Consider the following 15,275-nt stretch of genomic DNA (forward strand, 5'->3'; position numbering starts at 1 on the left):
AATATAATTTTAAAATAATTATTTTTATTATTATTTTAATTAAAAATAAAAGTGAAAAATGTACAGAGTAATGATATGATATAGTTGTCTTTGAATTTAAATTGAATGGCATTAATGTACTTTTCATTAAATAAAAGGGAGATATGTGTACTTTTCCTAATTAATATTATTATGATACTATTTTTATATTTTAAATATATTTTTATTATAAATAAAATAAATGATATTTCATATTTAAGAATCAAATACAAGACTAATGACTTCGATATATAAATCTTTTTTTATTTTAACTATAATAATTTATTATTTAATATTTTTAAGTATAATATTTTTAAAAAAAATAATATCTCATTAATAGTTTTCAAAATACACTTATTTAAATATCATAAAGAAGTATTAAAGGCACGAATCAATTTATTTCAATGAGTGGTTAAAAGAATCGTTATTTTTTTAGAGATCACGAGTTCGAGAACTAACGACTGCAACAAAGGGGACTGAGTGTTTATTGTCAAATGATTGAGAGTATTTACAACAGATATTATTTTATAATCACCTTAGTTTAATAAAAAAATATGAAAGGGTAAAAATATACTACTACTACTACTAATAATAACAATAATAATAAAAGTTAATTATATCACATGTCTCCAATTTATGACATTCTTTTGAATTTGATCATTAAACTTTTAAATATTTTAATATTATCCCTAAATTATGAATTTCACTCCAAATTAGTCATCAAACTTCTAAACATTTAAATTTCATCCCTAAATTCTAACACTCATTCTAAAATAGTCCCCTAAATGTTTTAATATTCCAATTTCATCTTTAAATTCATCCAAATATGTAATTAGTCTCAACCATATTTTTAACCTTAATTTTATTTTTTGTCAAATATATAATAATATGACTTGGCCCACTAGTTTTATTAACAAGGATATGATTAGCATACACTGATAGTTTGTGATGAAATTAAAACATTCCAAAAATAGGGTACTAACTTAAAATGAGTCAAAATCTAAGATAAAATGGGAACATTAAAAATTTTAAAGATACCATTTTTTTTTAATTTTTCGAAACCCCACCTAAAGTTTAGTTTTTGTTTCATTTTAGTACCCGCTCAAAATTTAATGTTAAGTTTTGAAAAAAGTAAAAGTTAAAGGTACTAAAACGAACAAAAACTGATAGTTTAGGCACTAAACGCGTTTAGTTTTTAACGACAGAATATTAAAATGAAATAAAAACTAAACATTAGATATGATTTTGAAATAAATGAAAGTTTAGGTACTAAACAGACTAAAACTAATAATTTAGACACTAAATGTGTAGTTTACCCTAATTTTAAATTGAACTAATTTATGATACCAAATTACCAAACTTAGTTATATTTTAATATATATATATATATATGTGGTAACAATTACTAATATATATTTTAATTATTAGTATAATTATTATTGAAATAAAAGAATCACAGTGTTTTAGCCGGAAAGAGATTATTAATCCGTCTACTATTATTCATGTATTAAGTTTTCTTTATAAATCGCTTTCTAAGAAATAGCAGTTGGTAAATTTGTTCTTTAGGGGGGAAAATTCTCCTTTTAATTTTTGGTTTTAGTGATAAAAAACGATTTTTTGTTGTTCGTAAGATCTGACCATTCAATTTATAATTTTGGGTATTTGAGCAGAACAGATGTCGTACGCTTACCTTTTCAAGTACATTATCATTGGAGATACTGGTAAGATTTCTTTCTACTAATTTGATATCTGGGTCGTTGCTTATACATTTTTTCCCTTTTCCTCTCTTCATTTAATGTTTCTTTGTATCTTTGATTTGATTTTTCGGCTTTCGACTCTTTCTCAACTTCTATTTGTTGGGTTTTTATTTTTTTTTCTTCTAAAGGCTTATGAATTTGATTCTGTTAAGCAACATCAAGTTCTGAATCTTCGAGTTTAAAGCTATACGGAAGGGTTTTATGTTGACACAGTTAATTTCTCTGACAATTTGTAAAATTTGATGAAGCCGTTGAATTCTATGACCTTTCCTAAGCTAAACAGAGTCTAACATGTAATGGCTTTATTTAGGATGATAATGTGATAGCATTTTGAATGTTGAGACCATAAACACTGAAATTGCATTAGCGTTATACTTTATCAGCAAATCATTCTCAGTTTTGCCATTTTTGCAATATTGTTTTGCTAAGGATATATTGTAGTGTTCCTGCTATGTGCTGTTTTATCATAAGTATGTTCATATTGATTTTGCAGGAGTTGGAAAATCATGTCTTCTTTTGCAATTCACTGACAAACGGTTTCAACCTGTTCATGATTTAACCATTGGTGTTGAATTTGGAGCCAGAATGATCACTATTGAGAACAAGCCAATAAAGCTTCAGATATGGGATACGGTTGGTTTTTCCCCTTTTTTTTTCTTAAGCTTTGATGTGTTTTTGTATGAAGTTACATTCCAATGTAATGTGCCTGTAGATTGAATGTGTTCTTTTACACTTGTTTTGTAACACCCCCAACCCGTAACCGACCCGGATACGAGTCTGAAATGTCACATTACCTTTTAAAAGCATTATTCTTAACAAAATAACAAAACATTTGAATTATATTAAGAAAATACAATAATATATATATATATAGGTTTATACAAGGTTCACAAAATATTCAGAGCATACACAACTTAACCTTCTATTACATGCTGACACTGATTTACATAACAAAATGACATACTATTAAGTTGCTTCTGATATGATAGTTGCAGGAGTAATGTTGTCCAGCTGCTTAACCTCGATCGTCTACTTTATCGAAATCCTACGTGTGCAACACTCACACGCTAAGTCATCGACTTAGTGAGGCAATATAATAATAACCATAAAATATAAAGAAATTGCCAAAATGAGATGGGTTGCAATGATAATATGAATGTAATCAATGCAATAACTATAAACATATTCTTACACATAGACTTATCAAATTTCACATTCATAAGTTAACATTATTAAGTTCATTAGCCCATGATACCATATTGAGAACCTAAGGTATGTGAGTATTGTGAGGTTGTGCACTATGTTGTCACCACAGCTCGTATAATTGCACCGAAGTGCCACGTAGAATTGCACCGGAGTGTCGCGTAGAATTGCACCGTAGTGCCATATAATAATGTCCATAAGGACCACATATCATTCCTTAAGAATCATATACATATACTAGGGATCAAGTATGTGTCATACAAGACTTCACACAAGTTCCAAAGAATATATATATATCCCGAAGGACCACGTAGACCCTCTACCCTTGGCATGCCAACTATACCTATAGTTCTCATCTACATAACATGGGCTCTCACAATTCACATAATTTGTATCACGTAGACATAGTATTTTCATACCTTTATCACATAGACATATCATTTCCTGCATATTCATGTCACATAATGCATATGGTATAAACTCATATCATGTTTCATAATATGGAATGTAATCATGTATCAAAATATTGAATCTAGACTTATCATAAGTCTAGAACTGATTATAATACTATATTCATGCTATGCATATGCACTGACCTAGATTTCTTTGTCTTTCCCTCGATCGATCCTACTTGTCGATTGTTCAAGAACTCGATTAGGCTCAATATCTACATAAGCAAAATTTTCAAGATGATTATCAGATGCCTAAGTCTTGAAATTAACCTCTAATAGCCTAATAATTTAAGGAATTGATAGTTTAGTTTCTCTCTTTTTTTTATGGGGGAATAGGTTCCCCCTCTGGGGGTATCGATTCCCCTCTAGCATTCTGGAAATTCATATTCGTTTGAGGGGAGATCGATTCGCCTTGAATGGGTACCGATTCCCCTAGCCCAGAAATCCCATTTTGAGCTCGAGAATCACCTTATTTCAACTCAAACATTCATATTTTACTCTCTTTCATATTCCTAACTTTAATACACATACTTAAACTCATTTCTACTCCATAATCACTTCTTTAAACTCCAAATCTAGTCATTCCTATGAAATTGCAAAAATTATACTAGTTTTGCAACATGTTCAAATTCCTATTCTAACACTTCCTATCCCTTAATTAACTTGATGACAAGTTAAATCTCATTTCCAATTCTTATTATGAACTCTAATCCAATATTTCACTTTTCTACTTCCTTTCTTTAATTCTTCATATACTTCTCATCTTGAAGTTTTAAAGCAAATTAAACTTCCTTTAAGCTTAACTATTGCCTAATGGTCATAACTCAACCATAAATTCATCAAAAAATTCACTAACAAGAGATCTTACCTTAGCTTGGGTCTCACGTATAAAGAAGAAGAAATAAGAAGAGGACTCTGGAAGCTTCTTTTGATTTCCTTTACTTCTACGTGGTTAATATAATACTAACCCCAAATTATTATCTTACTATGAAAAGATCATTTTGTCATTCTAATTCTCCTTCTTTATAATTCAATCCTACACAAAATAACTCAAATAAGTCATTGAACTTTTCCATCATTCTACTTAAATAACCAAATTCTGAAACTGTACAATTTAATCACTAACCCGGTATGGAGGATGTTACAAATCTCCCCCTTAAGAAAATTTGTCCTCGAATTTTCAATAAAAAAAGAGATGGGGATACTGATTCCTCATATCCTCCTCACGCTCCCATGTTGTTTCCTCTACTTTGTGATTCTTCCATAAAACTTTAACCAATGGGATAGTCTTGTTCCTCAATTGCTTAACCTCATGAGCTAAAATTTGAATCGATTCTTCCTCATAAGTCAAATCCGATTGTACCTCGATCTCTTCTGGGTTACGATATGGGAGGGATCCGATCGATATCTCCGAAGCATTGAGACATGGAATACATTGTGAATCTTTTCCATTTCTGGTGGTAAAGTCAATTGGTATGCTACGGGTCCCACTCTTTTTACAATCTCATATGGTCCAATAAACTGGGGACATAACTTTCCTTTCCGACCAAACCTCAACACATTATTCCATGGAGATACCTTTAAAAGCACTTTATCCCCAACTTCAAATTCAATCTCTTTTCTTTTAAGGTCAGAATAGGACTTTTGCCGATCAAATGCCACTTTTAAGTTATGCTAAATTTCCTAAACTTTCTCTTTCACATCTTGAATCAGATCTGGACCAAGAACACTTCGATCTTTGAGCTCATACCAGTTTAATGGCGTACGACATTTCCTCCCATATAACGCCTCATAAGGTGCCATTTTGATACTAGACTGGTAACTATTGTTATAAGAAAACTCTGCCAGTGATAAATATTTCTCCCATGATCCTTTAAACTCAATGACACATGCTCGCAACATATCTTCCAATATTTGAATATTTCTTTATGATTGTCTGTCTGTTTAGGGATGGAAGGCAGTACTAAAGTTTAAGCGAGTCCCCAACGCACCATGCAAGGATTTCCAGAATCTTGAAGTAAATCGAGGGTCTCGATCAGAAACTATAGAAACAGGTACCCCATGAAGTCTAATAATTTCTCTAATATACAATTCCGTATATTTTTCCATAGAGAAATATGTTCTGACAGGAAGGAAATGTGCTGACTTGGTCAATCGATCAACAATTACCCAAATTGAGTCTCTTTTGTTTGGAGTCAGGGGTAACCCCGAAACAAAATCCATCGTTACATTTTCCCACTTCCATTGTGGAATGGAAAGTGGTTGCAATAATCCAGACGAAACTTGATGTTCGACTTTAACTTGCTGACATTTTAAGCACTTGGACACAAATTCAGTAATGCTTCGTTTCATCCCTGGCCACCAATACCGATCCTTTAAATCCATATACATCTTGGTTCCACCCGGGTGCATCATCAATGGACTGCAATGAGCCTCTGCCAATAAATCTTTCTTCAACTCTTCATCGTCTGGTATCACAATTCTTTCTTTATAATACAATTTCCCATCAAACTTCACCTCAAAATCCTTAATCTCTTTATTCTTTACTTGCTCTATTCTTTTCAAACATATTTCATCTTGGCTTTGAAATTCTCCTATTCGATCCAACCATGCTGGTTTAAGTTTTAACTCTGCACATAGACCACCGTCTCCAGTTAAAGATAATCTTGCATCCATAGCTCGTAAGGCTGCAAACGTTTTCCTGCTCAAGGCATCTGCTACTACGTTAGCCTTTCCGGGATGATAGTCAATTATCACATCATAATCTTTTAAGAACTCTACCAATCTACGTTGCCTCAAATTCAGCTCTTTTTGAGTCATCAGATACTTCAGGCTCTTATGATCCATATACAAGTAACAACGCTCCCCATAAAGATAATGACACCAAATCTTGAGAGCGAATACTACAGCAGCCATTTCTAAATCATGAGTGGGGTAATTCTTTTCATGTGGTTTCAACTGTCTCGATGCATACGCTACCACCTTCCCTTCTTGCATTAATACACAACCCAAACCATTATGAGATGCGTCACTGAATACTACAAAATTCTTTCCAGATTCCGTTTGAACCAAAACAGGAGCTTCTGTCAAAATTTTCTTTAAAGCTTCAAAGCTATCTTGACATTCAGGAGTCCAAACAAACGATACGTTCTTTCTCATCAACTTTGTTAAAGGAAACACTATCATCAAAAAATTCTTAACGAATCTTCGATAATAACCGACAAGTCCAAGGAAACTCCAAACTATAGATACATTCTTTGGAACTTCCCATTCCATTATAGCTTTTATCTTTTGAGGGTCCACCCGAATCCCATTAACAGAGATCACATGCCCTAAGAAAATTACTTCCCTTAGCCAGAATTCACATTTGGACAGTTTGGTATAAAGCTTCTTATCTCTAAGAATTTGCAAAACTGTTTGTAAATGTGCGCTATGCTCTTTCATGGACTTCGAGTAAACCAGTATGTCATCAATAAAGACAACAACAAACTGGTCCAAATAGGGCTGAAAAATCCTGTTCATGAGATCCATGAAAGTAGCAGGTGCATTCGTTACTCCAAATAGCACTACGATGAATTCATAATGACCATATCTCGTTCAAAAAGCCATCTTTGGATTGTCCTTCTCTTGAATCTTTACTTGGTGATAACCCGAACGTAGATCAATCTTAGAAAATACCGAAGCTTCTTTTAACTGATCAAACAAATCATCAATGCGTGGGAGGGGATACTTATTTTTTATTGTCGCCTTATTAAGCTGTCGATAATCAATGCAGAGACACATTGACCCATCTTTCTTCTTAACAAACAACACCGGAGCTCCCCAAGGCGACACACTTGGTCGAATAAATTCCTTATCTAACAGCTCTTGCAATTGATTCTTTAACTCTTGCAATTCTTTCGGAGTCATTTGATAAGGTGTCATTGCAATTGGAGCGGTTCCCGACATTACTTCAATTTGAAATTCTACCTCTCTATCTGGAGGTAATCCTGGCAACTCAGCAGGGAAAACATCAGAGAATTCCCGAACTATTGGAATCTCATTTAATCCTTTCTCTTTAGTTCTGACATCTATCACATTAGCAAGAAAACCTTGACATCCTTGCAACAGTAGCTTCTTGGCAGACATCACTGATATTACATTTGCAAAAGGATTAAGCCTTTCACTGATCACACTTACTTCTGTTCCTCTTGGACTCTTCAGGGTTACCTTTTTCAATCTACAATTAACATCTCCATAGTAACGGAACAACCAATCCATTCCTAAAATTACTTCAAACTCGTCAAAGGGTAATTCCATCAGATTAGCAGGGAATTCAATTCCCTGAATCTTTATGGGACACCCCTTACAGACTTTGTTCACCCGAGCACTATGGCCTAAAGGATTAGTTACTATAATCTCATTACTCGTAACATCTAAGGGGATCCTCAATTCCTTTACTAACTTACTTGTAATGTAAGAATAATTAGAACCCGGATCAATCAGTATCAATACTAATTTATCATACAGCTGAAAAGTACCTGCTATAATATCAGGATCATCCCGATCTTCACTTGTCTTCAAACTGTATACCCGAGCGGTTGAACGAATTTCATGTTGTGCAGAGGATTCAGACTGGTTCCTTCCTCTGCCTCTTCCTCGTCCTCTCTGCGAGGTAGAGCCAACTCTCTTAGATGTTGCAGGCTCACCGACCATTAATGGACAATCCCGGATAAAATGTTCGGCATCTCCGCATCGAAAACAGGTTCCAGAAGCCATCCGACATAACCCACAATGTTGGCATTGTCTCACTTAACTCTGAGTGGATCTCCCAGCACCAGATCCCACTGATTGTGTCTATCTAGGTTTCATCTGACTTGCTCCTCTAGCAGATGATGCAACTGATTCTGATCTAGCTTGTGTTCGAAATCCCGAATCTCTTCCTCTTTTTGATGGTGCTGAGCTGGAAGAAACACCTGTCCTCTTTGATGTTTGAACTCTTGAATCCCTGAATCTCTCATTTTGAGCTCTCTCTAGAGCTTTTGCACGATTGATCACCTCCTGGAACGAGGACAAATTCAATACTATCAGCATCTCTTTCAATCTAGGGCGTAAGCCCTCCACAAACCATTCACAAGCATCTTTTTCAGTAGGCACAAGCTCGGCTACGAACCGACTCAGCTTGTTGAACTCGCACTCATACTCATATACAGAGCGGTTCATCTGTTTCAAATTCAAAAACTCCTGCTTCATCTGCCGAATGAACTGATCTCCAATGTACTTATTTTTAAATTCATCTAAGAACAAAGACCAATTCAACTGGTCATTGGACATCCTCATGGTGATGTTCGTCCACCATATCCTCGCCTGACCCCTCAGCAACAAGACAGCTCCATCTAACTTCTCCACTTCAGAACAGTGAAAACCATCCAACATGATTTTCAAATCATTTAGCCAAAGATCCGCCGCAACCGGACCTTCCTCGGCTTCTACCTTAAATTCGGGAGCTCCTAAACCTCTCAACTCTTTTGCTACATTCATTCTTTGAGTTGGTGAAGTAAGAGGTTGAAGACGCATCAGAATAGCATCCAACGTCCTGAAGAAAGTATCTTGGTCTTGTACAGGCACTCCCTGAGATGCCTGTCCTTTACCTTGCCTGGCCAGGGCAGGTGAATTACTGCTTTCAGTAGGCCTATCTTCTCCCGCTTCACTTTGGGAGCTATTATGTCCTGACATCTAATAAGAATAAACACATTGTTCTATTAGCAAAACAACATACTCATACTATACCAGATCAGAAGTTCTCACTATATGTTGGCATGTATTCTATTTAAAGACTCTATAGACTCTGGTTTATGCCTAGAATCGGTTAAACCATGGCTCTAATACCATTAAATGTAACACCCCCAACCCGTACCCGACCCGGATACGAGTCTGAGATATCACATTACCTTTTAAAAGCATTATTCTTAACAAAATAACAAAACATTTGAATTATATTTAAGAAAATACAATAATCTACATATATATATATAGGTTTATACAAGATTCACAAAATATTCAGAGCATACACAACTTAACCTTCTATTACATGCCGACACTGATTTACATAACAAAATGACATATTATTAAGTTGCTTCTGATCTGATAGTTGCAGGAGTAATGTTGTCCAGCTGCTTAACCTCGATCGTCTACTTTATCGAATCATACATGTGCAACACTCACACACTAAGTCATCGACTTAGTGAGGCAATATAATAATAACCATAAAATATAAAGAAATTGCCAAAAATGAGATAGGTTGCAATGATAATATGGATGTAATCAATGCAATAACTATAACCATATTCTTATACATAGACTTATCAAATTTCACATTCATAAGTTCACATTATTAAGTTCATTAGCCCATGATACCATACTAAGAACCTAAGGTATGTGAGTATTGTGAGGTTGTGCAGTATGCTGTCACCACAGCTCGTATAATTGCACCGAAGTGCCACGCAGAATTGTACCAGAGTGCCGCGTAGAATTGCACCGTAGTGCCATATAATAATGTCCATAAGGACCACATATCATTCCTTAAGAATCATATACATATACTAGGGATCAAGTATGTGTCACACAAGACTTCACACATGTTCCAAAGAATATATATATATCCCGAAGGACCAAGTAGACCCTCTACCATTGGCATGCCAACTATACCTATAGTTCTCATCTACATAACATGGGCTCTCACAATTCACATAATTTGTATCACGTAAACATAGTATTTTCATACATTTATCACATAGACATATCATTTCCTGCATATTCATGTCACATAATGCATATGGTATAAACTCATATCATGTTTCATAATATGGAATGTAATCATGTATCAAAATATTGAATCTAGACTTATCATAAGTCTAGAACTGATTATAATACTATATTCATGCTATGCATATGCACTCACCTAGATTTCTTTATCTTTCCCTCGATCGATCCTACTTGTCGATTGTTCCAGAACTCGATTAGGCTCAATATCTACATAAGAAAAATTTTCAAGATGATTATCAGATGCCTAAGTCTTGAAATTAACCTCTAATAGCCTAACAATTTAAGGAATTGATAGTTTAGTTTCTCTCTTTTTTTTATGGAGGAATCGATTCCCCCCTGGGGGTATCGATTTCCCTTTAGCATTTTGGAAATTCATATTCATTTGAGGGAGGATCGATTCCCCTTGAATGGGTACCGATTCCCCTTGAATGGGTACCGATTCCCCTAGCCCAGAAATCCCATTTTGAGCTTGAGAATCACCTTATTTCAGCTCAAACATTCATATTTTACTCCCTTTCATATTCCTAACTTTAATACACATACTTAAACTCATTTATACTCCATAATCACTTCTTTAAACTCCAAATCTAGTCATTCCTATGAAATTGCAAAAAGTATACTAGTTTTGCAACATGATCAAATTCCTATTCTAACACTTCCTATCCCTTAATTAACTTGATGACAAGTCAAATCTCACTTCCAATTCTTATTATGAACTCTAATCCAAGATTTCACTTTTCTACTTCCTTTCTTTAATTCTTCATATACTTCTCATCTTGAAGTTTTAAAACAAATTAAACTTCCTTTAAGCTTAAGTATTGCCTAATGGTCATAACTCAACCATAAATTCATCAAGAAATTCACTAACAAGAGATCTTACCTTAGCTTGGGTCTCACGTATTAAGAATAAGAAAGAAGAAGAGGACTCTGGAAGCTTGTTTTGATTTCCTATACTTCCACGTGGTTAATATAATACTAACCCCAAATAATTATCTTGCTATAAAAAGACCATTTTGTCCTTCTAATTCTCTTTTTTTTAATTCAATCCTACACAAAATAACTCAAATAAGTCATTGAACTTTTCCATCATTCTACTTAAATCACCAAATTCTGAAACTGTACAATTTAATCACTAACCGGTATGGAGGATGTTACATGTTTCTCGCAATTTAACTTGTTATCTTTCACAGTAATCCTCAAACAAATTAGCAGAAAACTATGGGGACTGCTCAAAATTTCTTATTCTATAAAACTTATGCTATTTATGGCTTGCCCGAGGATGACCGTGTCTGTCAACTTGAATATTTGAATGAGAGAAGTTGATAGTCGATAGTGGTGTTCATTGGAACGGTTAATTGTTGCTGTGGAAAATTTTCATTATAATGCTCTTAAGTAGGATAACATCATCCCTTGATTAACCAGAAGTTTTGTATGGCATTTGATCTTAGTGGTTATTATGCTCATTGCAACTAGATTTCTCACTTCGTCCCAGCCTAAGATATATAAAATATAAAGTTTCTGGTTTCTCTTTCAGTCATGGTTATGAATTTACTTTGTTTTTCCAGGCAAGCCAAGGATCATTCAGATCCATTACAAGGTCTTACTACCGTGGAGCTGCGGGTGCGCTTCTAGTTTATGATATCACTAGGTATATATTTGTTATTTCCAGAACTTGGAGTTCGGTCAAGGAAGTTACTTAAGCTGCTTGGCTGCAATAATAACACTTCTATGCATGTATACAATTACCAGGAGGGAGACTTTCAATCACTTGACTAGCTGGTTGGAGGAAGCAAGGCAGCATGCAAATGCAAATATGACAGTCATGCTTTTTGGCAACAAGTGTGATTTGGCTCATAGAAGGGCAGTGAGCACAGAGGAAGGTGAGCAGTTTGCTCGGGAACACGGACTGATCTTCATGGAGGCCTCGGCTAAAACGACACAAAATAAGCATGAGTATAAATAAGCATTCATTCGCCTAAATTTTCGGTACAAAAATTATTTCAGGCATTTCTAAGCACAACTTCAAAAATCTACAAGAAAATTCAGGATGGAGTTATTGACATATCAAATGAGGATAGCTTTGTCTACTTATGTTTTCCCTACAATTTCTACCATCAACTATCAAACTTGTGAGTTCAACTCACAACAATTTCTGTTCATAGAATTTCTTAGGAATCGACATATATTTCATTTGTCAAATAAGATTGATAAAAGTATATGAATTAGATTGACCACTAGCATTTCAAGTTTCAGGATAGTTCATCATTGCTTCATAATAAATCTTTGGATGAATCTTCATATTCTTTGATTTGTGGGTAGTTTTGCTATGCGGCGGTCTAACCTAAGGATAATTTGTGGAGGATTTTAACCTAAAATATTATCATATCCAACCTAAAAGATTATATAAGTGGTGTAATTTTGGTTACAACCCAGAATGTTACATTGCGGCTAGTTTTAACCTAAAATGTTATCAGTCTACTCTAAAAAGTTACAGGTTGTAACTGCAACATTTTAGGTTGTAACTGGAATAATTGTGCAGTTTACATGATTTGTTACAGGGAATGTAATATTTTCGGTTTCAACCTAAAATGTTATACCAATTACTCTAAAGAGTTATGCTCTTGATAAAATTTTTGGTTACAATTGATTAATGTTGTTTTTTAGCTTTATATTAATCGGTTGTATTTTAGACTCATCCTTGATTTGTTTTTGCAGTCCTATGGAATTAAAATCGGACAAGTCAAGAATCTATCCATGGAGGTAGAGATGGCACTGCTTCTCCACAAGGTGGCTGTTGCAGCTGGAAATTTAGATGATTTTCCAAGCTAAGGCTTCCCTAAGTGCTTTTTTTTTGGGATTTCATAGGTTTTGTTGTACCTTCTATGTTGGTTACGTTGATCATATTATTTTTACAAATAATCTACAAGTTTTACTATTAGATTTAAACATTTAATGCATTTCTTTCTACCTTTGCTTTTTCCCCCTTCTCTGTTGTGTTGAGAACAACAATTGAGATTAACATTTATTGATAATGATTATTGTTTATGATTCAACTCCATCTTCTTATTTTCGGTAGAGGATAATGTTGTAGGATCGAGCTAGGATTTGTACCCGAACTTGTTGGATGACACCTCTTAATTGTTATTTTATGAATCAATTGGATTAAGTTGGAGATTTTGTACCTAATTTTAAGAAGAAGAAAACTTGAGGTAAATTTTGCAATAATATTTTTAGGACATGAATTTTGAAAAGAAAGACTCAGTAATCCTTTAAACAAAAGTTTTGTAAAGTTTTCATCTTTAAATATTCATTCAAGTTTAGTACTATAGGCATTAAGTGATGGACTTGTCCTTGTAAAAGATAACATCCTGAATATTGTTAAGGAAATTGATGCTACGGCTATTATAATCATGATTCTTAGTAACCATTTCACCAATCCACTAGAATAAATGGGGAGCGGGTTTTCAAATACCTCCAATTCGGATTCGTTAACTTGATGCAGCTCTTTTGTCTCTTTGCCAATAATCTCTTAATAGTGACACGCATGTCAAACAACATGACAGGAACATAAATCACCAGCATGTACCAGTGACTCTCATCTTTCAACGTGAATGAAGATCGCACACCAGCAACACAATCACATAAACACCATAAGATATATTCATACAAACCCTGGATGCTTTTTTTCACAAGATACACCGAGCATTTACGAGCCATCACGCCAACATTTCTAAAACCAAGTCCAAAGAAATCATAATTCAACACAGATGTATTATCTTATCTATCAACAGATTATTAACCATGGAACAAATTTTCATCAATTTGCAAAAGCCGCCATACAAAATAGACCTACCTGTCTCTAACACCAATAAAAAAAATTAAATGTAATTAGTTAAACCCTCAAAGGGAAAGTACAATGGGAAGTTGTAAACTATAAAAGAATGGTTAATTTGAAGCAATATTACAACCTTGGAACCCGTTAAATGCTACACTAGGTCAAATTGTCTAAATTTGCTTTAGCAACTATTGGCTCAGAGATTAAAACATTTTTTACAATAAAGAATTCAAGCAGGGGGTCACCTGGCTGGCAAGATGCAACTGATTAAAGCAGTGGGATTTTACTCCCCATCATGCCCCATAACTAAGGATAACAAAATCAACATCTTCACAATAAATGTTGCAAGAAAATTGCATGTCATGAATAAAACCTAGGTTTATCACTACACAAAAAAGGTGGAATAGTCAGTAAAAGTCAATTACTACCACAAAAAGAGGGATGATGTAAGGCTAACCAGGCTTTTTAAATAATGGAGAAGTTGGCAACCTTGTTGTTTCCCGATCTAGGAGAGACACCAAATGCCACAAAAGAAGAATAATTGGTTAAGTAAATGAATAATTAAGAAAGGAAATGGAAAGAATTGAAATGGATAGAATAGTTATCAAAGAAGGGCTGCGTAAGTGTTGTAGAATGATCCTTCAAGTGATGATGGATTCGGCCTCCAATGGTGGTAATTGATGAATGCCTTGTTGATGATGAAGGATGATTATATGGGTGTGAAGGGATATGGATAATGGTGATGGAAATAGTAATGGAATGTTGATGGAGTTGGCGTGAAAGTGATGATGGAAGGTGGTAATGAATAGATAGTATCTTATAAGACTAAGAAGGAACCAATGCTATAAAGGAGCAAAGACCCGTTTCTTATAAGTCGTTATAAGGGATGGTATTAAGGACTTTGACCCTTTATCTATAGGAGATAGAAACCAGAAATATCAAGGTGAAGGAATGACGCCATAAGCTTTAGAAAGGCTTGCTTAATCAATGTAGTTCTAAAAAGAACTTGAAGAGAGAATAATCTCACAAAGGATTTTTAATTGATCAAAGGGTTCTTTTACAAATGAAATATCTAAGCCTATTTATAGTTTTCAAAGGGTTTAGGCCGAATAGATACTTGATGGTTCGGCCAAGGTTGAAACCCCTTTGAAAATACATGATTTTTGATGAAAATACATGATTTAAATGAAGATACATGCTCTTGGC

At 34.2% G+C, this 15,275-nt stretch overlaps 1 pseudogene; it reads left to right on the top strand.

Moving 5' to 3' along the window:
• Nucleotides 1-1,669: 1,669 nt before the first annotated feature.
• LOC120187079 lies at nucleotides 1,670-13,050 on the top strand (annotated as a pseudogene).
• Nucleotides 13,051-15,275: the final 2,225 nt, after the last annotated feature.

The sequence above is a fragment of the Hibiscus syriacus genome, unplaced genomic scaffold (assembly GCF_006381635.1).
Source record: "Hibiscus syriacus cultivar Baekdansim isolate YM2019G1 unplaced genomic scaffold, ASM638163v2 tig00004035_pilon, whole genome shotgun sequence".
Classification (NCBI taxonomy): domain Eukaryota; kingdom Viridiplantae; phylum Streptophyta; class Magnoliopsida; order Malvales; family Malvaceae; genus Hibiscus; species Hibiscus syriacus.